Source organism: Falco cherrug (assembly GCF_023634085.1).
Source record: "Falco cherrug isolate bFalChe1 chromosome W unlocalized genomic scaffold, bFalChe1.pri SUPER_W_unloc_1, whole genome shotgun sequence".
NCBI lineage: Eukaryota > Metazoa > Chordata > Aves > Falconiformes > Falconidae > Falco > Falco cherrug.
In genome coordinates this window covers 1,842,841-1,868,241 of record NW_026599288.1, presented here as the reverse complement: position 1 = coordinate 1,868,241, position 25,401 = coordinate 1,842,841, and the positions used below count along the sequence as shown (strand labels likewise).

General features: G+C 42.5%; 1 pseudogene; it reads right to left on the bottom strand.

Annotated features, from left to right (window-relative positions):
- Positions 1–25,401, bottom strand: part of LOC129734950 (transducin-like enhancer protein 4) — a 42,435-nt pseudogene that overhangs the window by 16,769 nt on the left and 265 nt on the right.

Sequence of the window (25,401 nt, the reverse complement as noted above, 5' to 3'; positions counted from 1 at the left end):
TCAAGGCAGATAATCAAAGAAAACTATTTTTTTAAAGTCTTAAAATTTAATGCCATTAGCCATGAAAAATAATGTTAAAAACATAAGAATATTGAAATAGACAAGTAATTTTCCTTTTTCAGGTGACAAAGTGAGGCACTTGACATACCTGATCAAGTTCATAAAATAAGGACAGAGTGAAAAAAACCACAGATACCATTACAAGTTGCATGTTAACTGTTATGCTGTGCTGGCTGCAAGTATCTCAAGTAGACTTTTGGTTAGTAGAACAAACCCAAAAAGTTCCTTTGTAGAAAAAAAGTGTTACAGATCTGATTTGCTTTCTAAAGAAAAAAAGATCTGAGTGGATTCCTTCAGGAATTTCAAGCTCCATTATGAAGACAATCTTATTCATATATCTAATATGCACATGTATTGGGTCTGGCTGAGATGGAGTTAATTTTCCCCATAGCAGCCCTCACAGCGCTGTGCTTTGTATTGGTAGCTAGAAACACCAGTGTTTTGGCTACTGCTGAGCAGTGCTTGCACAGCATCAAGGCTGTCTCTCCAACCTTACCCCCTGCCTCACCAGTTGGCTGGGGATGGGCAAGATCTTGGGAGGGAACATAGCCAAGACAGCTGACCCCAACTGACCAAAGGGATATTCTACACCATATGACATCTGCTCAGCAATAAAGCTAAGAAAAGGAGGAGGAAGGGGGGCATTCATTATTTTAATATTTGTCTTCCAGAGCAACTGTTAGCGTACTTAAACCCTACTTCCCAGGAAGTAGCTGGACATCACCTGCTGATGGAAGGTAGAAAATAAAACTTTTGTTTTCCTTTGCTTCTGCATGCAGCTTTTGCTTTTGCTTTACTAAACTGTCTTTATATTGACTCATAAAGGTTTTTCCATCTTATTTTCTCCCCCCCTGTTCTGCTGTGGAGGGCAGTGATAGAGCAGCTTGGTGGGCACCTGGCATCCAGCAAGGGTCAATCCACCACAGTACTTTTTGGCACTGAACGTGGGGCATGAGGAATTTGAGATATTGATAGTAATTGGGAGAGGTAATGTGTTGGGGTCTGCAGCGGGTCTGCAGACAAGTTAGTTGACTTTAAGACTTTAAGACAGCCACAAATTGTCAGGTATAAACAGGATGTGAAGAACCGGAACTTAGAACCGCAGCATACGGGCGCCTAAAGCAACAACAAATAGCAAGCAAGAAGAAGAACACAAAAACCTATCAGGGTCTGACATGTACTGTCTAAGATATATAAATAATTTGTATAAACAATAAAGGCCATTTTGTCCAAACCCAGCCACAAAGACAGTGTTTTTTCAGTCCGCCTCGACCTGCGTCACCACATTTGGTGACCCCAACGTGCCGATGTGATCCCAGTAAAGGGTATCAAAAAGAGACCCTGAGACTGTGCCGATCTGACCCCGGTAAGGGGTGTCAGGAGCGATCCTGAGACTGTGACCAGCGGGTTGCTGGGGAGGCGGAGCCTGGTGAAGCAGAATAGCGCAGTGAGTGGCTGCAAGATCCCGGGAGAAGGTAACACCGGTAAGGTGAGCCACCAGGGACAACATGGAAACTAAGTTATCTAAAGAAGATACCATGGTGCTATTAATGTGGAAATTAGTATTAGAGAAGCGTGGAATTACTTTAGATGGGCTCCAGCTAAAAAATATGTTATTGTGGGCCAAAACACATGGAGTGGAAGCATCCCCTGCGACTGCTCTTAGTGTGTGGACCTGGGACAATTTAGGATCAACATTGACAGAAGCTCTGGAGAAAGGAGACAAAGAGGCGTCGGGGATTTTGCTTACATGGGGATTGCTTAGACATGCTGTAGGGGGCTTGCAAAATCAGCAAAATGCGAGCAGGAGCTTGCAAAGTCCGCAAGACGCAAGTGGGAGCTTGCAAAGTCAGCAAGACGCGAGTGGGGCCTTGCAAAGTCAGCAAAATGTGAGTGGGGGCTTGCAAAATCATCAAGACGCAAGTAGGGGCTTGAAAAATCAGCAAGGCATGAGTGGGGGCTTAAAAAGTCAGCAAAATGCGAATGGGGGTGTATCATTCAAACCTCCCCTGTATCCCCCTCCAGAATACAGACAAGAGGATGAGGGGGTGGGGGAGGGGGAGAGTCTGTGCCCCTTACCAGATGCCACTCCCCAATGCCCCGAATCCCCTAAATCTCTCCAACTGCATCGACTTATACTCGATACCGATTCCAAGGACGAGAACAACAAGCAGAAACCTGGGCGGACCGATACCGGCCCCCCTGACTCCCCCCAACATTTGTGCCGGCCCACACTCCCTCCTCCTCTGACTGCTCCGCTCCTCCCGCCCGCCCCCTCGGCTCTGGCCCTGCCTGCGCAGGATGGAAATGCCGAAAACCCGGATTGTTGTCCAGCTACGACAACGTTATCAGTCACAGGCAATGAAGAAGATGGTGGTGGTAAAAATCCAGTTTCCAGTGGTACAGTAATGACACGCAACCCTCGGCGATTTTGGCAGGCTGTAAGAGATGGGGCATTAAGAGATGGAAACTGGGATTTAGTAGAACAGATAGGCAGACCACTCCTTGATCTTCCTACTCCTTCCACCGATGCACCGCACGCATATCCTATTGTAATGGGAGATGCGGCTGCTCCTAAACCTCACGTTCACACACCATTTGCTTGGAAAGTAGTACAGGACTTCCAAAAAACTGTTTCTCAATACGGGGTGAATTCGCCACCTACAATGCAATTGTTGCGTTTGCTAACCATGGACGCTTTGACTCCTTTTATAATTTCTCAGCTGGGCAGATTATGTTCCAACTTGTGCAACTAGCCGTCTTCCACGTCACCTGGCAGACAGCTGCGGAACAGCAGGGACTGCAGAATAAAAACCTTCCACAAGATGATCCCCCGTTTGCTAATGGGCCTGATCTGTTGATGGGTCTTGGGCAGTATGCCAACCCTCAAGATCAGGCTCAGTGGCCCACCGTAGTATTAGATCAAGTAAAAAATACAGGCATGCAAGCAATATTGAAAACTGCACAATTAGCAGAGCCAAAACAGCGTTATACAACAATTAAGCAAGGTCCAAAAGAACCATTTTTGCTATTTGTGGAACAATTGCAACATGCTATTGCCTCTCAAGTGTTTGACCCTCACCTGAGTGACATGCTAATAAAGCAATTAGCCAAAGATAACAGCAATGCTGATTGTCAAAAAAAAATAGACGGATTGCCAGGTGAACCCAATTTAGAAGCTATGATATGATATTAGCCTGTACCAAGGTAGGCACCTTGGAACACAAACTAGCAGTAATGGCTGCTGTGCAAATGAAATGTTATTCTTGTGGTAAGTCAGGACACCATAAACAGAACTGCCCCTCCAAAAAACAACACGCACCACAACCTAAACTGTCCTCAGAGATAATTCCTTGTTTCCACTGTGGAAAGAAAGGGCATTTTGCAAAGCAATGTAATTCTCGTTACGATAAAGAAGGATTTCACCTACCATGCCAGGGAAATGCTCACAAGAGTGCGAGGAGGCACGCGATGACACAAGAACCTCAGGTTGTCATACCAACCAGACAGCCTTATGTGACCAATTATCAGGGAGGACCCAGGGATCAGCAGGGATGGATGTATACACCAGTGAATCAGTAACTCTAACCAACCATGGAGTGTTTAAGGTCCCTTTGAATGCTCAGGGGCCAATAGGTAAGGGCCTTAGTGCCTTACTAATAGGTTGAATTAGTACTACTTTGCAAAATATACAAGTCCATGTTGGTGTTATTGATGCAGACTTTACAGGTCAAATATGTGCCTTAGTTTCTACACCTGTGCCTCCTGTTACAATCCCAAAAAATACACGCCTTGCTCAACTTGTGCCTTTGTGAGTTGTGTTCCCCGAACAGAGCCTAGGCGGTGGGGTGATGAAGGATTCAGCTCCACAGGAATACCTCAAGTGTGTTGGACACAAGAACTATCTTCACAAGGACCTAACCTGACCTGCACTTTGGTGTTATTGGGAGGCACTCCTGCAGAAGTGAGATTGAGCGGTCTTCTGGACAATGGAGCAGACGTAACTGCCATATCAAGCAAAGACTGGCCACCTCAATGGCCTTTGGTAAATAACACAGCAGGAGTTGTAGGTCTGGGGGGGCATGACTACTAGCTACTTCTCTGTAAAACCTATACAGATCAAGACACAAGAAGGACAGACTGCCTCCGTCCGGCCATACGTTACCACCGCAGCACTCACTTTGTGGGGTCGAGATTGTTTAGGACAATGGGGAGTTCGTATCACCATGGATTTTTAACTGGGGCCACTGTATTGCAGGGAGTGAAACAGCCTACCCTTGGTCTCACTTGGTTAACTGACAAACCAGTATGGGTAGATCAGTGGCCCCTGCCCCAAGAAAAGCTGTATGCCCTGCATGAATTAGTTAAGGAACAGTTAGATGCGGGCCACATTGAAGAATCACATAGCCCATGGAACATCCCTGTATTTGTGATAAAAAAGAAGTCTGGTAAATGGTGATTGTTGCATGACCTGGGTAAAGCCAACACAGTGATGGCCCCTATGGGGGCCTTACAGCCAGGATTGCCATCTGCCACCATGATACCAATGGACTGGTGTGGAGTGGCTGGAAGAAAATGGGCATATTATGAGCAATCCAGACTGAATAACTTGGTTGTAATAGCAGGCCAAGCAGGCCGAAGCTGTAACAAGCTGCAGGTGTTGTGAAGGACATATGTAAGGCCAAGGGAGACAAAGAAACTGCGTATTCACAGAGAGGTAAGAGAATGGGACAGAAAGATGAGAAAGAACAGGATGCCTGCACAAGGGGGGAGCAGCGTGTGAGTGCCACACCGGGACCAATCATAGGGGAGGTGGAAGCGTGTGAATGAGTAGTTTTAACCTATCACCTTGTACATAACAAAGCATGCGTAGCGTGTGTATTTTTAGCTGGGGGTATAAATTGGTGTGGGTCTATTAATAGCACCTGTAGAGTATAAATTGCTGTGTAACCCTTAATAAAGTGGCACTAATTTGATCACATTGGTTGTATAAGTTGTGTCCGAGCCTTCTGCGTCAGCAGACTGGGACATTTTAGTTATTGATCTGAAAGATTGGTTTTTTACCATTCCTTTAGATCCAAAAGACAAAGCAAAGTTTGCTTTTACAGTACCAAATAGAAATAACTCTGAGCCCACAAAAAGGTACCACTGGACCGTGCTGCCTCAGGGCATGAGAAACTCGCCAACCATTTGTCAATGGTTTGTGGCCCAAGCCCTGAGCTCTGTGAGAGACAAATACAAGGCTGTTTACTGTTATCATTACATGGATGACATTTTGCTAGCAGCATCATCAAAAGAACTGCTGAACATAGTTGAAAAAGATGCCAGACATAGCTTAGCAGAGTTTGGATTGGTTGTAGCTCCTGAAAAAGTTCAGAGACAAGAGCCTTGGAAATATCTGGGTGTGAATATGCTTAAGAGAACTGTGTCTCCACAACCTATCAAATTGAAACTGGACATAAAGACTTTGAATGATGTCCAAAAACTTGCAGGAATGCTAAATTGGCTACAGCCTTATTTAGGCCTTACTAATGAACAAATGCGACCTCTTTTGCAACCTTTAAAAGGAGACACAGATCTTTTAGCCCCAAGGCATTTAATACCTGCAGACTTAGCACTTGTGAAAGAAGTCGAACAGTTGATCTCTTCACCACGTGTGGCGTGTAGATATCACACTTCCTTTAAGTGGTTTTATTTTAATGGACCAATCTTCCCCTTATGCTATGTTGGCCCAGTGGAACCAGGCTTGGGAAGATCCACTGCGTGTATTTGAATGGTTGTTTTTGCCTTTGCAGCCTAAGAAAACTGCTGTTGGATGGTACAAACTTGTTGCTGATTTGATCATAAAAATCCAAAAAAGATGTTTAGAGTTGACTGGAGCTGATCCAGCAACTGTGATTATCCCTGTACAACAATTCAATTTTGAATGGGCGCTGTCAAACTCTACTGCCCTTCAAGTGGTTCTTGACAATTTTCAAAGGCAAGTTCAGTACCATCATCCACCTCATCCACTTTTGAAAATGACTGTAAATCTAACTTTGCAGCCACGGCAACTAAGTCAGAGATGACCAGTCAAAGGTGACATAGTATTTACAGATGGGTCTGGAAAAATGGGAAAAGCCGCAGTCGCTTGGAAAAAAAACAGGCAATGGCATTCCCAAATTGTATATCAGGAAGGATCCCCACAAGTCGTAGAGTTACGGGCTGCAGCTTTGGCATTTCAGTATTTTCCAGGCCCTCTTAATCTTGTTACTGATTTGACATATGTGGCAGCCCTCCTTCCCAATTTAGATATGGCTGTTCTTGGCCATGTCAACAACCCCAAGCTTTTTGCAATTTTGACTCTAGTTTGGGAAGAGATTTGTAAACACCATTCTCCATACTATGTTATGCATGTTAATAGCCATACTTCCCTACCTGGTTTTATAATTGAAGGCAATGCTAGAGTTGATGCTCTAGTTTCTGTGGCTCTGTTGGTGCCTGTTCCTGATGTCCATCAGCAAGCCGTGTTAGCCCACCAGTTCTATCATCAGAATTGGCGATCCTTGTATCATCAGTTTGGTCAAAAGGGTCTCTCTCAGGCTGCTGCATGCAGTAACTTTATTGCAGCCTGTCCAGACTGTCAAAATGCTACTTCTGTGCCAAATTATGGAGTTAATCCTAGAGGCCTTCAAGCTTTACAACTTTGGCAAACAGATGTAACTCATTACAATGAGTTTGGCAGGTAAAAATATGTCCATGTTACAATAGATACCTATTCTACTGCAATGATTGCTACTGCCCACACAGGTGAGACCAGTTGTGACATCATTCGGCACTGGCAACGTGCTTTTTCTGTGCTCAGTGTCCCTCTTGAAATCAAAACAGACCGTGGACCTGCCTATAGTTCCAGGCCTGTCAGTCAGTTCCTTTCCCAATGGGGGATCTCCCACAAATTTGGTATTCCCCATTCCCCTATGGGCCAGGCCATCGTTGAATGCATGAATGGTACTCTTAAACGCTAGCTTGAAAAACAAAAAGGGGGAATGAAGGGAATGACCCCAGAGGCACGATTAGAGAAAGCATGCTATTTTTTGAACTTTCTGAAAATCTCTGCCAACCATGTGGTGCCTCCCATTGTGCGACATTTTGTGTCAGTTGGTGACAAGCAGCAAAAGCACAAAGGCGTCTTAGTACGCATGAAAGACCCTCTTACCGGGCATTGGTTGGGACCGCATGAATTGTTAACTTGGGCGAGAGGTTATGCTTGTGTTTCTACAGATGAAGGTCCGCGATGGATACCTGCTCGCTGTGTGCAGCCTGAGCTTAGCGTGCCGGATCGTGGGAGCACTGCTGCCGTCAGTCAACCCAACAACCAATGTGTGGCCTCCTTACTGAACCAGTCCTTGTTTGGTGTGTCCTTCCTCGAAACTGACTTGCAGACATTGTTGCAAAAAAGTGAATGTATGTGGGGAATGAAGAATCTTACTGAAAGTCTTGATATTTGGGATAATTGATTACCTCTGTATAATGTTAACCCACAAGAAGTTGATATTGTTGGCACTTTGAATGCCAATAGTTGTTTTTATGTAGATGCTAATGTAGTAGGAGGCTATGATGGGACCATGACACCCACATAAATCAACACATGAACATGTTGATAAGCATAATGCGCTTAAACGCAATAGAACTTTGGATGAAGCATGTAATGATGTAGTTGATTTATGAAACTGATGGGAACGTATTGCAGCGGTTCTTCTCTTATCCGGAGTAACAGCAGGGAAAGCATTAAAAAGTTAAATCACCTTGTTTGTTAGGCAGTTAAGAATGTGAGTCAAATTTGCCACTATGACATACATAACAAAAAAAAGCAACTATTGGCTTTTTCTTGTTGGTTCAGGGACATGGCTGTGAGGATTTTGATGGTATGTGCTGCATGGATTTTAGGCGCCCCATTGCAGCAACATGTTACCAAAATCTGAGAAAATGTCATCCTTTTTGGCATCCATTCACTCAATTGGCAGTATTGTTTGTTTGCTATTGCCTTGGTTGCCGTCATGTTTGCAAGGGCCCTGCAGCACACAGCAAACCTGGTACTAGCTGTTCAAAAACAAAAAGGAGGAATTGTTGGGGTCTGCAGTGGATCTGCAGACAAGTTAGTTGACTTCAAAGACTTAGCCGTGTACCTTTAAGACAGCCACAAATTGTCAGGTATGTAAACAGGATGTGAAGAACCGGAACTTAGAACCGCAGCATACGGGCACCTACAGCAAATAGCAAGCAAGAAGAACACAAAAACCTATCAGGGTCTGACACATGTACTGCCTAAGATATATAAATAATTTGTATAAACAATCAAGGACATTTTGTCCAAACCCAGCCACAAAGACAGCGTTTTTTCAGTCCGCCTCGACCTGCATCACCACAGTAATGGGCAAAACATGGACTGAACACAGCTAGAGAGAGAAAAGAGAAATGATCATGGGGAATTTCTATTGTAATTGTGGTAAAGGGACAAGGGATGAATTGTAAATTGTTCACTTTTGTTTGGTGGTGTGATTATATTATTTTGATTTGGTGTGATGAATTCTTTTCTTGATGTGAATGAAGTTTTTGAAGAGTGTGAAAATTGTGTGATGAATGTGGATTTTAATGATAATTATTAAATAAGTGATTCACAGAGGTGAGGGGTGGAATGTATTTGGTTTGCATTGCCAGGTTTTGGTAGTGGGGGGCTACAGGGAGGGCTTCTGTGAGAAGCTGCTAGAAGCTTCCCCTATATGTGATAAAGCCAGTGCCAGCCAGCTCCAAGATGGACCCACTGCTGGCCAAGGCCAAGACACTCAGCAGCAATGGTAGTGCCTCTATGATAACTTACTTAAGAAGAGGGGGGAAAGCTGCTCAGCAAGAATTGCAGCCAGGAGAGAGGAGTGAGAATATATGAGAGAATCAATTAAGGAGACACCAAGGTCAGGGAAGAAGGAGGGGATGGAGGGGCTCCAGGCACCCAAAGATTCCCCTGAAGCCTGTGGTGGAGACCATGGTGAGGCAGTCTGTCCCCCTGCAGCCCATGGAGGTTAACGGTGGAGCAGATATCCACCTGCAGCCTATGGAGGACCCCACACCAGAGAACATGGATGCACCCAAAGGAGGCTGGGACCTCACAGGAAGCCCACACTAGAGTAGGCTCTTGGCAGGACCTGTGGACCCATGGAGAGAGAGGAGCCCATGCTGGAACAGGTTTGCTGGCAGGATTTGTGACCCTATGGGGGACCCATGCTGGAGCACTTCATGAAGAATTGTAACCTGTGGGTAGAACCTCATGCTGGTGCAGGGGAAGAGTGTGAGGAGCCCTTCCCCTGAAGAGGAAGGAGCGTCAGAGACAATGTGATAAACTGACCATAACCCCCATTTCCTATACCCCTGTGCCACCTGGGTGGAGGAGGTAGAGAATTCCGGAGTGAAGTTAAGCCCAGGAAGGGGGGGGGGGGGGGGGAGGGATTTAAAATGTAGTACTTGTTTTCTCATTTTCCTTCTCTGATTTGATTGACAATAAATTAAACTAATTTCCCCAAGTCAAGTCTGTTTTGCCTGTGACGGTAATTGCTGAGTGATCTCCCTGTCCTTATCTGACCCACCAAGCCTTTTGTCATATTTTCTTTTCCTTGTTCAGTTGTGGAGGGGGAATGATAGAGTGGCTTTGGTGGGTACCTGGCGTCCAGACAGGGTAAACCCATCACAGCACGGAAACCACTGAAGACCACCCCACTGCACCTCCACTATTGTAAGGTACAAAAAAATAGCATTATGTGTAGCTCATTGGAAACATCAACTACCAATTTGTCATCACTCTTTTCACCATCACTGTCCTGCAGTGACAAACCAAAATGTGTAAAAAAAAATAATCTCAAAGACTCTTAAGTACAAAGGAAGAATAATCCAATGAAATGCAAAGCTCCAAAGAACTATGTAATATAACATTTATCTAGCTTTATGTAGTAATAAAATTAAAATATTTAGGTTTTCTATAGTGCTTCTCCTAGATAGGTTCCCACAGTTGTAGCATTTTCCCCAGTTTTCATATAGGTGAATGAAGACAGAGGATGAAAATTTTTCTAAGTCACGCAGCATTGAAAAGCAGAGCCAAGCTAGACTCCAAATCTTAGTCCCCGCCTAATGACCAATTATTTTGACACTTGCCCTTCAGGTGTTCTGTATTTATATTGTTAAAAACACAACCAATCATAAGCACCTAAATCTTCCATCCAGAATAATGGTACATGCAGATAGTAAGTATCTGTTAGCATTTTACCTGCAAATTTTAAATTAATTATGTATTAGAAAATTAGTGAAATTACAGAGAATAGTCAATTTTAGCAATGCACAATGCAAATGTTTACTCACATAGTGAGATGTTATTTCATTGTCTTCTGTTTTCTGGTTTTTACTATCTAAAGAGTAATCTGTTGCATTTCTGTGCTTTTCTGCTGTCCTGAAACTGGCTGAAGTAGGTACAGAAGAGCTCTGCAGTTAGGAAACAGGTAAAACATCATCAGATGCTTATTCAAGAGAGTGATTTAATTTTCACTATCCTTCAGTACAACTTAAGCTGATAATGTAATTTGGAGTTATTCTGATGGACAGCACTTTGGGCTTTAATCAGTGATAGCTAACCAGCAAGTTTATGTTGAGAATGTACGACTCATTGCAAAAGAGACAGGTAAAGGAGATCAATTAATGGATCATTGATCTGCAGTGTCAATAGGATGAAACTAGAAGTACTTGGACCATTTTATGAATACTGTACATTGGCTTGATTTTGACATGTTTCCTCTATAAATATGCAGGGATAAATCAATACTGACTTGGACAGAGGGGAGGGGGAGAATATAATTATTTACCCTTTAAGAACAGAAATCTTAAAAGAAAGTTAGCACTGTATACAGTCTGCATCTTTCTTATTTACCTCCCTCCCTCTCTTCCCTGACATAATAAAACAGGTATTCAAGGTTTTCCGATCCTGCACAAATACATCTTAAAACATGTTCATTGATTTAGATTTAAAACAGATCATTAATCAACTATACTGTTAAAAAAATATAAAATGCTATCGTTTGCTCTGAACAAACAACACAGGTTAAGATATTTGGAGACAGTTGTGACAGGAGGCACAGAAGCCCTTAAAATAAAGACCAAATAGAAATGCAACATTAAATTACCTGATGACTTGAGAAATGTATTTGTTTACTGCAATTATATAGCATAGTCTTTTGCAAAAGACTTTAATAGTATACTCATTACATTTATATTGATTTACAGTTGGAAGGCAGTAGCTTGCAATATGAATTAAATTCATTATTTCTCAACTTCACCATACTGAAAGCAATTTGCTTTAAAATAAAGAAAAATAATCACCAGTAAGATACAACTTAGTGGTGCCTAAGAACCAAACCACTACACTTATTTAAATAGAAATATTTTATTTTCATAAATTTGAAACCATATAATTTCATTTCTCACAACCTAGTTAGATATGTACTATAGACACCATTTTAATCTTAGATTTCACTGCTTAATAAAGTAATAAATGAAAGCTTCCTACTAGAATGATAAAGCAGTGAGTTAGCACTAGCACATAAAGGATGAGCACCACATTGAGCACTGGGGCAATACATACTGCTTAAAGATTTTATTGCTTCAAAGATGAATCAGACTTGAGTCATGGTTTAACCCCAGCCGGTACCATGCAGTCGCTTGCTCACTCCCCACCTCCCCTGATGGGATAGGGAGGAGAACTGGGAAAAAAAAGGTAAAACCTGTGGGTTGAGATAAAAACAATTTAATAACTGAAATAAAGTACAATATAATAATAACAACAACAACAATAATAATAATAGTAACAGAAAGAGATAACAAAAAAAAATAAAACTCAAGGAAAAAAACCCACCAAAATAAATGATACACAATACAATTGCTCACCACCTGCTGACCAATGCCCAGCCAGATCCTGAGCAGTGTTACACACACACACATGGCTAACTCCCCCTCAGTTTATATGCTGAGCATGACCTCATATAGAATGGAATATCCCTTTGGCCAGTTTGGGTCACCTGTCCTGGCTGTGTCCTCTCCCAATTCCTAGTGCCCCTTCCAGCCCTCTTGCTACCAGAGCATGAGAAGCTGAAAACTCCTTGACTTAGTATAAACACTGCTTAGCAACAACTGAAAATATCAGTGTGTTTTCAACATTATTCTCACACCAAATCCAAAACACAGCACCAGCTACTAGGAAGAAAATTAAGTCTGCCCCAGCTGAAACCAGGACAACTTAGTACCAATATGAAAAAATCCTGCTATGGTATCCCACCTGATATTAGAAAAAAAAATTGAGACAACTAGCCTCACAGTCTACCTTCCCTGGGACAGGCTTGTCAGGTAGAGAATCCTCTATCCTCTCTCCACCTGTCTGAACACAGTGACTTAAGGGATAGGAGGGAATGGCAACAAGTTCCTGCCTGGCACAGCAGGCTCATCTCCTCTGTGATTACCCCATACCCTTGCATAACAGGTACAAGTCTCTGCAAGTAGAACTGAATAATGATGAAGACAATGGTTCATCTAGGTTGGAGGAGTCACCAAGGTTAAGTTGGCCTACGTCCTGTGTCAAAACCACTTACATAAAGAAAAAAGATGAGTCATTGTCATAGGAGACTCTCTCCTGAAGGGAACAGAAGGCCCAATATGCAGACTGGATCCACGTCTTAGGGAAGTCTGCTGCCTCGCTGGGGCCAGGGGGCGAGGGTTAAAGTTGTGAAAAAAAAGCTTCCTGCCTTTGTACAGCCTTTGGATTATTATCCATTATTGATTTTTCAAGTAGGCAGCAATGAAGCTACAACAAGAAGTCCAAAGGCAATCAAAAGAGAATTCAGGGCATTGGGATGACTGGTTAAGAGATCAGGAGCACAAGTAGTGTTCTCCTCCGTCCTTCCAGTTGCAGGGAATGGTGGAGGAAGAAACAGGAAGAACCAGCAGATCAATACCTAGCTCCGAGCCTGGTGTCACTAACAGAATTTTGGGGGTTTTGATCATGGGTTGGTTTACACAAAACTGGGCCTAATGGCTACAGATGGGGTACACCTGTCTCAAAGGGGGAAAAGTATCTTTGCACAGGAGTTAGCAGAACCCACTGAAAGAGCTTTAAACAAGATTTGCGGGCAGAAGGGATAAAATGAGGCTTGCTAGAGATAAGGCTGGGGACAGCACACCAATGTTTCAGGGACTGCATACTAGCAAGGTCCTTCAGTCTGCCATCTCAGTGGAGGCAAGGGATGGAGATCCATGCAGCAGCAAAGACACAATAGTTACTGATGTGTTAGAAACCATGAAAACACATATGAATTAGGTCTTCTCCCCCCCAAAAAAAGTGGCAGGATCAATAGCCCAGCTGAAGTGAATCTACACCAATGCATGCAGCATGGACAACAGGAGGAGCTGGAAGCCATTGTGCAGCTGAAAAGCTATGATATAGCAGCTATCACAGAAACCTGGTAGGATGACTCACACAACTGCAGTGCTGCAATAGATGGCTATAAACTCCTCAGAAGGGATAAGCAAGGAAGGAGAGGTGCTGGGGTAGCCCTGTATGTTAAGGAGTGTTTTGACTGCCTAGAGCTTGATGGTGATAAAAGGGCTGAGAGTTTATGGGTAAGAATCAGGGGAAAAGCCAACAAGGCAGATATCATGGTGGGAGTCTGTTATAGACCATTCAACCAAGGGGAAGAGGCAGATTAAGTATTTTATAAGCAGCTGGGAGAAGTCTCACAATTACTAGCCCTTATTCTCATGGGGATCTTGTTCTTCAACTTACCAGATGTCTGCTGAAAATACAATACAATGGAGAGGAAACAGTCTAGGATGTTCCTGGAGTGTGTGGAAGATAATTTCCTGACACAGTTGGTGAGTGAGCCAGCTAGGGAAGGTGCCCCACTGGACCTGTTGTTTGCAAACAGAGAAGGACTTGTGGGTGTTGTGATGGTTGGAGGCAATCTTGGGTATAGTGATCATGAAATGATAGCAGTTTGGATTCTTGGAGGAGGGAGGTCAGCAGAACTGCCACCATGGACCTTCAGAGGGCAGACTTTGGCCTTTTTAGGGGTCTGGTTGACAGAGCCCCTTGGGAAGCAGTAGTGAAAGGCAAAGGACTGCAGGAAGGGTGGGCATTCTTCAAGAATGAAATCTTAAAGGTGCAGGAGCAGGCTGTTCCCATGTGCCAAAAGACTAGCCATCGGGGAAGAAGACTGGCCTGGCTGAACAGAGAGCTTTGGCTGGAACTCAGGGAAAAAAGGAGAGTTTATGACCTTTGAAAAAAGAGGCAGGCAACTCAGGAGGACTACAATGATGTCATGAGGCTATGCAAGGGGAAAATTAGTAGGGCCAAAGCCCAACTAGAACTTAATCTGGCTACTGCAGAGACAATAAAAAACATTTCTGTAAATACATTAGCAACAAAAGAAGGGCTAAGGAGAATCTCCATCTTTAATTGGATGGGGGGGGGAATGAACACAAAGGATCAGGAAAAGACGGAGGCACTTAATGCCTTCTTTGCCTCATTCTTTAAAAATAAGACCAATTGGTCTCAGGGTACACAGCCTGCTGAGCTGGAAGACAGAGATGGGGAGCAGAATGAAGCCATCATAATACAAGGGGAATAATGGTTAGTGACCTGCTACACCATTTACACACAAGTCTATGGGGCCAGATGGGATCCATCCAAGAGTACTGAGGGAGCTGGAGGAAGTGCTCACTAAGCCACTTTCCATCATTTATCAGCAGTCCTATCTACCCTGGGAGTTCCCAGTGGACTGGACTAGCAAACGTGACACCTTGGGGTGCTGGTCAACAGCCAACTGAACATGAGCCAGCAGTGTGCCCAGGTGGCCAAGAAGGCCAAGAGCATCTTGGCTTCTATCAGAAATAGTGTGGCCAACAGGACTAGGGAAGTGATTGTCCCCCTGTACTTGGAACTGGTGAGGCTGCACCTCAAATACTGTGTTCAGGTTTGGGCCCCTCACTACAGGAAAGACATTGAGGTGCTGGAGCATGTCCAGAGAAGGGCAAAGAAGCTGATAAAGGGTCTAGAGAACAAGTCTTATGAGGAGTGGCTGAGGGAACTGTAGTTGTTTAGTCTGGAGAAAAGGAGGCTGAGGGGAGACCTTATTGCTTTCTCTCTACAACTACCTGAAAGGAGGTTATAGCAAGGTGGGTGTCGGTCTCTTCTCCCAAGTAATAGGTGATAGGACAAGAGGAAATGACCTCAAATGGCACCAGTGGAGGTTTAGATTGGATATTAGGATAAATGTCTTTGCTGAAAGGGTTGTCAATCATTGGAACAGGCTACCCAGGGTAGTGCTTGAGTCACCATCCATGGAGGTATTTAAAAGACATGTAGCCATGGCACTTAGGGACATGGTTTAGTGGTGGAATTGGCAGTGTTAGGTTTATGGTTGGACTTGATCTCAAAGGTCTTTTCCAACCTAAATGATTCTATGATTCTGTGATATATGGTAGGGAGAGAGGGCAAATTAATGGAATGGGAAAAGCAAGCAAAATCTCATTTCCCAAATTTGACCAGTGTACTAAGACTAATATTATTTTACCTGTAGTCAATTACTTCAGGGCATATTTAAAAATTCCCACTTTGACTACTCTTTCCTTTTTCTTGAATGGAGCCACAGTTACTCAATCAATACTCCTGCAATAGGGGCCTCTTTTCTGTCCAGTATGTTATGTGCCTGCCATATAAAAATCTCTGACATCATGGGATCTCTGGAACTGGTTCTAACAGATCTAATATTATCTCTTACTAAATAATAATATGTCACATACTGATTAGCTAATGAGCTATGGTCTAGATCTTCTAATACACCCAATTCTGACTGATTTCAGTGTGCAAGAAACAACATTGTTTTTCATACCTAGTTCCTACTATTATTTACAATAGCAGTTCAGTCTGTAAGCACCTATAAGGATGAATTTTCAAGTGAGAAATAACTGGATATAACATTGTCCTCATGTTTTCCACTGACATCAGATTCCTATGTATAATCCTGTACCCACACAAATATCTTCCTGAGTGTATAAGCCTACATATTCCAATACTGACCCTTACATTAGCAGACTTCGCACAAAACCCTCTATCAAAGCACACTGTTTAGCTGTTGGACTTTGTTCTGTTCCTTGATGAAAATATCAGTACTTTCCTAACATTTACCTTTAAGAAGCTGGAATAGTATAGCTACTTAGAGAAATTAAGTAATGATGTCTTGGCAGGCTGTAACTTAGTGGGCCAGAATCCTCATTTTAATAACTATTACAATTTATAAAGAAACAAAATCTTTTCAGACTGCTCTTTTCATCAACAAAATGTTTTAATCTACTAGACAGATGAACATTTTCCTACTAGCCCACACTGAGTTTGCTCATGTGTAATAACTAAGATATAGGAAAAAATACTCTTTAGTGAAAGTGGGTTATATTTAGTTTCAATTTTAGCAAATTGTACCAGTTTTTCATTTTATGCTTAGGTAGAAGACTTTTATTCATGCTAAATATACCACAAAATGGTGACAAAAACCTATTCAACAGATATATTTATAGAAAGGCTGAGCATGTTGACTTGTTCATATAATTTGCTTAAGAAGTGAAACAGTTTTTTAGTGCTGAATCCATAGGATCTTTTACTGTAAGGCATGAAGCACTGCTTCACTCTGTATTTTGTAACGTTGAGCACAGTGCTAAAGAAAAAGATTATTACAAAGACCATCCAGACTTTCACAAATTGATGTGTTTTCTCTCCAACATTCATAGGGTGCTGCTCTTGATGTAATATTGGTGCCAGGCACACACAAATTAAATGATCATAAAGAAGGCCATAATTAAGCCATAGAATTCTCACCACTACCAATGCAAAGATCAGTGTGCTTGCTGTTTATTTGGGATAATTAATACTTCAAATTGCTTGAAAAATCTAGGAATCACTATCACCATTTTAATCTCAACTTCTACTGAAAATTACTTGTATTAACATAGATGACTCATGCTGAAACACTGCAGAAAAATACAATATCGCCAGATTATGCAGTCTTCCAACTGCTCTCCTATAAACCTAAACTCCCCATATGCTAGCCCCTGCAGATGAAGGCCTGGCCTGAGTAGACTAAGCGATAATTAAATGAAATCAGTGTTAAAATTAATGACTAGAGGTGACAGGACTAAAAGCCTCCCACATGAAAAAGCTGGTAACTCGTTAAAGCATTCATGAATATGACTGTTCCATACTGTAGCTTTCCTACTCTGCCAAAGTGATATATTTGAAGTGTAATAATTAAAACAATAATTCCCAACAAAGTGGGAATTATGAGAGATTTGCCATCATAAAGTATTAAGCAAACTGCAGTAAAAGCCAAAAATGTTCAATTATGATATAATTATCTGAATGACATTATTACTGTTATAAAGTCTGTTAAAAGTATAAAACTCTCCTATGAGATGGATAAAATATGCATCGCAGGGAAATTACTTGAGTGTAATGCTGCTTAGTTGAACAATGTTATACATGAAGTATAAAAGCCAAAGTTAGGATTCAGGCATTGCTCCAGAATTGGGCTTGTCACTCCTAACTATTTGAGAAAAAAAAAATTATGCTTAAATCAGAAACACAAAAAAATGAAGTGCTGTGGCTTCTGAAAAGTTGAGGATGAGATTGAGACTGCTTTCACAACTACAGATATGAGATGGGAAAGCTCCTACTTGACAGGTAGCAGAAAAGGATGTAAGAATCATTTTCCTGCATGAGATCAGGGATCTGTCTGGGCCCATACTCTGTATGCAACAGCAGCAGAGATGCTTTTACAGGAGAAGCAAACAAGGAGGGATGTTTGCTGCAGCCCATTTCCATCCAAATTCCCCAATATTCATGGCTGCTGGATTGAGACTACTAGAGGCAGTCCCTGCCCTTTTCCTTTAGAAACTGCTTGTGGATCTGTTGTATATGGATTTGTCTCATCTCTCTCTCCAGCTGCTGGTAACTGCCTTGCCTCCACTGCCTCTTACTGCAACAAGTTTCAGAAGATCTGTGTGAAGACAACTTTCTTTTATTTGTTTTAATTAAACTATTAGGGAAGTTTGGGTTTAAGTGCTCCCTATATCTAGGGCTGTAGGATTTACTGAATACAGTTCTTCATTATCTACAACCTTTCAATTTTGTAAACTTTAAGCAGATCCTCCCTCAGCCTTCTCCTTCCCAAATTGAAGAGATCCAGCTTTTTCAGCCTCTCCTCATAAGGCAGCTGCTCCATCACACCACGATCATTTTAGTAGCCTTTATACCTCATTCCACAATGTCTTCCTTGAGATACAGCTAATGAGCATTGCATATGGCACCCCAGATGTAGGTCATCAGATACACAGCAATAACATACTTTCCCTTTGGGTCCCAGCCTTGCATCAGATCAAGTGAAGGGAGAAACAGCTGCAGTGCTACTGTCTCTAAGGTCTCAGAAGAAAAATCCTTGGGCACTGGTTTTCCTACAAAGGCCTGCCAAAATCCTACACTATCCCTCTGAACTTAGAAGAGGTGTGAAACATGCAAATGACTCTAAGAAACCCTCTTGCTTAATTTGCAAAATGATGAAATGGGTTGTTTGGCCTTTACCCCAGCTTCTTTTTTTTAGAGGCAAGTGAAGATATTCTAGAACAATCTGCTGAGCCCATGTTACATACCTAAGGAAAAAAACCCCAGACCTAAAGGTCCTATATAGTAAGCCTTCTGCATGTCTCTAAATATAAGGGAATACCCTCATATTTTAAAAAAAAAATCATTAATTTATATACATACATTCATATAGCCTATATAATACTTTTATTAAACTAAAGGAGAACATGAAATTTTGTGGGCTGCTTTATAGACACCATGTGGAAAGTATGTATGGTGGTTGCATTCCTGAGGTCGCCCATACCTTCATTTGTACTCTTGCTATTTTTTTTTTTAATTATTATTATTACATCCCTGTACTCACTCTGGTCTCAATGATTTTGTGACACTTGCTTTGATTTTCCAAGATCTCCTACACTGGTGTTAAGAAGTTTTCTCATTCCAAATTTGGTGAGAGGTTTGGCGACCCAGATGGGACTCTGCTTCTGAATCTCAATGGATCCACGGGATAACAGGACCTCCAGCTGGTACCTTGGGGAGAACCTCTGATCCCTGGACCAACGAGGTCTGAGCAAGACCCCTGGAAGGTAAAGGCATTCCTTTATTGGAACAGGAAAAGGGTGGTTGCCTGCCCATAAGGTGCGCAGGGTTGTGCTGTGGCTGCCCATAAGGCACACAGCGTTGTCCTGTAAAGAACGGGATCCTTGAAAAGGGGGGTTGCCTGCCCATAAGATATGGCGAAAGCTCCTCAGAGTTGGGCTATAAAGGTACCTAAAGGGAAGGTTTTAGTTCTGCTAGACGAAAGTCTGTGGAACGATTTTGTGTGCAGTTGTGGTTTTGGTTGGTATTTTGGTTGGTAATTGTGGGGTAGAGTCCTGCTGCATACAATAGTGGTTTTCATCTTGGAACGGTATTGGATATTGAGACTTGGATTATGTTTTAAGATTAAATTTTTTTATAAGAATGTATGTGTAAGTGAATTGTCTTGGATTCTTGTATTGTCCTATTTAAGGTGGGTTTTTTGTTTATTTTAATCTGTGTTTACTATCATGGGAACCGTTCAATCTGTTGAAGGAGGTATTTTAAAGAAATCTCCTTTGGGATGTTTATTGAAGCATTGGGGAAAGGTGGGGGAAAGTCCTCTCACTTGAAAAACACTCACAGAATATTGTAATCATTGGTGGCCAATGTATACCCTTAATGACCAAGAAAAAAGGCCAAAGAATGGAACTTAAAGATACAACACCATATTGCAATTGACGTTATTTTGCAGATGAGAGGGAAAATGGGATGAACTCTCATATGTACATTTATTTTTCACATTAAGAAATCATCCAGAATGGAAGAAAGAGTGTGGAATAATCCCATGAGATCCTATGGTTTTGGCTTTGGAAAAAGAAGGGGAAGGGAGGAATTTGTAACGTTGTTTGGCTTGTAGCATTGGAAAAAGATGTTTGAAATGTGATAGGGAAGAAGAGGAAGATTTAGAATTTATGGTGGCTCCTTATCAAAGATTAGGAGATCCTGATGAGAATCTAGGTAGGAACTTGGATGAAGGAGAAGGTAGGAGCAAGAGAGAGGGAGGGTATGGATCAGAATTATTTAGTCCAATAGCAGGTAGAACTAGAGAACAACAGAGGGAGAAGTTTTTCAAGATCCCCTTTGTCAAGCAGTTGGGAATAACGGGCCAGTGACAGTTAAAGTACCATTCTCAATTACCGATTTAAAATCGTGGAAGGAGACTGCAGGAATATATAGGGAGGATCCAGAAAGAGTGGAGAAAGTATTTGAAACTATAATTAGAACTCAGGATTCGGATTGGATATTTGAAACTATAATTAAAACTCAGGATTCGGATTGGATATTTGAAACTATAATTAAAACTCAGGATTCAGATTGAAATGATTTATAGGTTTTACAGATATTAGACACATTATTAGATGGAACTGAGAAGAAAATGATATTACATACCACAAGGAAGCAAGTAGAAGGGATACATGCTACTGGTAACTTACAAGGGACAGTGGATTAGAATTTCCCCTCTATAGATCCAGGGTGGGACCCAAACCAACACGGACTGCCAGAGTTAATAACAAAGTATCAAAGACGGATATTATTTAGCATTCCACATGCTATGCCAAAGGCAATCAATTGGTCCAAATTGTATGAAGTGAAACAAGAGCTGAATGGCTTTTATGAAAAGGTTAAAAATAGCTGCTATAAAATATAGTAATTTAGATCCAGAGAATCCAGATTAAGCTATTCAATTAATCTATATTTTTATAGGGCAATCATCCCCAGATATAAGAAAGAAACTTCAAAAATTAGAAGGGGCAGGTTGCCTCCTTTCACACAATCTATACAACCCCAGGTAGCAGAGGACCAATGTGCAATTTGTAAGGAAAAGGGACACTGGAAGAAGGAAAGCCCTCAGGTCAGGAACTTGTATCCTGCTTTGCAAGCCATTAAGTTGATGATATTAGATGATGAGTCCTGAAGGGGACTGAAAGAGTCATGCCCAGCTGAACCCCTGGTTATATTAATGTTGGGGAACATTGAGATAGAATTTTTGGTAGTTACAGGAGCTACTTACTCTGTACTCAATACTTGTAGAGGAGGTCTTAGTTGAGAGGCTGTAAATGTTGGTGTCACAGGGAAAAGTGAGAATTGACCCTTCCTGCAACCCTTAAAATTTAAGTTAGGAAAGCAATGGGTAACTCACCAATTTTTATATATGCCTGAATGCCCAATGCCTTTGATGGGAAGAGATTTATTGAGTAAGCTAGATGCACAGGTAGTCTTTACTAATGGGGAAACACAATTGTTAATACCTGAATCAAAAGTTGTGGAGGCAAAGATTTTTATGTTACAGACTACACAGAGATCAAAGGAAGAAATCCCTGAAGAAGTAGAAGGTGCAGTAACCCCTTTGGTATGGGCTAGTGGAATCCCAAGTTGATCCAAGTTGACTGAGCCAGTAAGAATCATTTTAAAGTCTGAAACAAAACCAGTAAGACAAAAACAGTATCCTGTTAAGTGGGAGGATAGGAAGAGTTTGGAATAGTTAATATTGAAATTTTTAAATTATGCATTGTTAGTAGAACGTGAATCAGAATATAACACTCCAATATTGCCAGTAAAGAAACCGAATGGGGAGTATAGATTAGTTCAGTATTTAAGAGCCATAAATCAGCTTGTTCAAGATATTCATCCCATGGTAGCTAACCCATATACCTTGCTGACATTCTTAGAGGAAAAACATAAGTGGTTTATGGTGCTTGATCTTAGGGATGCTTTCTTCTGCATACCTCTAGACAAAAGTAGCCAGGCAATATTTGTCTTTGAATGGGAAAGCCCATCACTGGACACAAAGCTCAACTTACTTGGACAGTATTGCCACAAGACTTCAAAACAGTCCAACAATATTTGGCAATCAGCTGGCAAAGGAATTGAAATTGTGGAAAAAAGGACAATCTGGAAGGATTCTCCTGGTTTTGGATGGGATGGAGTTACCTGTCATCTTAGTAGCTAGTACAGTGCTGTGTTTTGGCTATGATATGAGAACAATGTTGATAACACACTGATGTTTTTAGTTGTTGCTGGGTAATGTTTATACTAAATCAAGGACTTTTCAGTTTCTTGGGCCTTGCCAGCCAGAGGGCTGGAGGAGCACAAGAGACTGGGAGGGGACACAGCCAGGACAGCTGACCTGTACCAGCCAAAGAGGTATTCCATACCATGGAACGTCATGCTTGGTATATAAACTTGGAGGGTTAGCTAGGGGGAAATGGTTGCTCGGGGCCTGGCTGGGCATCAGTCAGCGGGTGGTGAGCAGTTGCACTGTGCATCACTTGTTTTCCTTTCTCCCTTTTCCTTTGGATTTTATCCTCTCCCCCACCTTTCCATTATAACTGTTGTTGTTGCTGTTGTTATTATTTTTACTGTTGTTGGTGTTATTGTCATTGTTCTTACCTTTTTATTCTGTTTAAATTATTAAATTGCTCTTATCTCAACTCTTGAGTTTTACATTCCTTTCTTATTCTCCTCTCAACCCCTCCAGGTGGGGGGGAGTGAGCTGCGTGGTGCTTGGTTGCCAGCTGGGGTTAAACCACAACAATAGTATTACAGTATGTGGATGATATTTTATTGGCTGCAGAAACCTGGGGAGAATGCTTGCAGATGACTATAAGCATGTTGAATTTCTTAGGCCAAAGAGGATATAGTGTATTGAAGGGTAAAGCCAAAGTGGGAAAAGAAAATATGCTCTATCTAGGATTTGAGATTTCCCAAGGATAGCAGAAACTGGGAACCGACAGGAAAGCGGCAATCTGCTAAACTCCAGAATCAAGAGCTGTGCAGAAGCCGAGAGAATTCATGAGCATGGTCGGATGGTGCAGACTGTGGATCCTCAACTATGGACCCTTTATGAAACCCTGAAGGGGTCAAAAAAGAACCACTTACTAGGGACCCCCAAATGCCGAGCAGACTTCAAGAACTTTAAAAGGGCTGTGATGTCAGCACCTGCATTGGGACTACCTGACTTGTCTAAGCCTTTTGAGCTATTTGTATTTGAACAACTACATTTAACCCTGGATGTGCTGACTTAGTGATTGGGAACATGGAGGAGAGCTGTGGGATATTTCTCCAAACAGTTGGACAATGTGAGCAAAGGATGGCCAGGATGTTTGCGTGCTGTGTCTGCAACTGTTCTCTTAATTCAAGAAGCAAGAAAATTAATGATGGGACAGAGAATTATGATATGTGTTCCACATATGGTGGTTTCTGGTTTAGAATAAAAGGGGGGGCATCAGTTGTTTCCAAGCTGCATGCTCAAATATCAAGTTATCTTGTTGGAGCAGGATAATGTGGAACTTAAAACCACCACAGCGGTGAACCTAGCAATGGTTTTGAATTCAGAAGTAAAGGATTCTGAATTCCTATATCATGATTGCCTACAAACTACTGAACATGTATATTCAAGCAGACAGGATCTGAGGGATGAACCATTAACTGATCCTGATTTGGAACTGTTCATTGATGGTAGTAGCTTTGTACAAGATGGAAGACAGATGGCTAGATATGCAGTGGTTGCAACCACACAGGTGATAGAGGCTGGGGCTCTACCCATCAACATGTCAGCCCAGAGGGCAGAACTGATAGCACTAAGACAAGCCTTGAAGGTTTCCAAAGGAAACAGAGTAAATATATGGATACAAAATATGCATTTGAGATAGTCCACATATGGAGTTATTTGGAAGGAAAGAGGACAAGTATGAGTGACATTGTAGGGGATGTCTGCTGCCTGACCCAGAAGAACAAGTGGATGAGGCCTTCTACAGACAGCTAGGAGCAGTCTCGCATTTACAGGCCCTCATCCTCCTGGGGGACTTTAACCACACCAATATCTGCTGGAGGGACAACACCAGCAAGGCATAAGCAATCTGGGAGGTTCCTGGAGAGCATCAATGACAACTTCCTCGCCCAAGTGACAGAAGAGCCAATGGGGAGAGGTGCTCTGCTGGACCTCCTGATCACCAAGAAGGAGGGGCTTGTTGGGGATGTGATGGTCAAAGGCAGCCTTGGCTGCAGTGACCATGAGATGGTGGAGTTCAGGATCCTGAGGGGAAGGAGGGAGGAGGGTGAAAAGCAAACTCACAACCCTGGACTTCAGGAGAACAGACTTTGGCCTTTTCAAGGATCTGCTTGGAAGAGTCCCATGGGATAAGGCCCTGGAGGAAAGAGGGGCTGAAGAAAGCTGGTTAATATTCAAGGATCACCCCCTCCAAGTTCAAGAGCGGTCCATCCCAACAAACAGGAAGTTGGGCAGAGATCCCATGAGGCCTGTGTGGATGAACAAGGAGCTCCTGGACAAACTCAAACACAAAAAGGAAGCATAAAGAGTGTGGAAGCAGGGATGGGCAACCTGGGAAGAATACAGAGATACTGTCTGAGCATGCAGAGATGCAGTTAGGAAAGCCAAAGCCCACCTGGAACTGAATCTGGGCAGGGATGTCAAAGGCAACAACAAGAGCTTCTAGAAGTACATAGGTGGAAAAAGGAAGACTAGGGAAAATGTGGCCCCACTGCTGAATGGAATAGGGGGCCTGGTGACACAGGACATGGAAAAGGCTGACGTAACAAATGCCTCCGTCTTTACTAGCGAGACCGGCCTTGGGGAATCCCAGGCCCCAGAGACCAGGGGCAAAGGCTGGAGCAAGGAAGATGTAAACATGTACCCTTGGTGGAAGAGGATCAGTTTGGGGAATATTTAAGTAAACTGGGCATATATAAGTCCATGGGCCCTGATGGGATGCACTCACGAGTACTGAGGGAACTGGCAGATGTCGTTGCAAGGCCATTCTCCATTATCGTTGAATGATCATGGTGATTGGGAGAAGTGCCTGGGGACTGGAGGAAAGCAAATGGCGCTCCTATCTTCAGGAAGGGCAAGAAGGAAGATCCAGGGAAACACAAGCCAGTCAGGCTCACCTCGATCCCTGGGAAGGTGATGGAACAGCCAGTCCTGGGAACCATTTCCAGGCACATGAAAAGCAAGGTGGTCTTTTACCAGCAACTGGTTTTAAGGAACTATAAAACAAAATACTTATGGTTGTATGTTTATGTTCCCATGTTCCTGTATTTTATTTTCT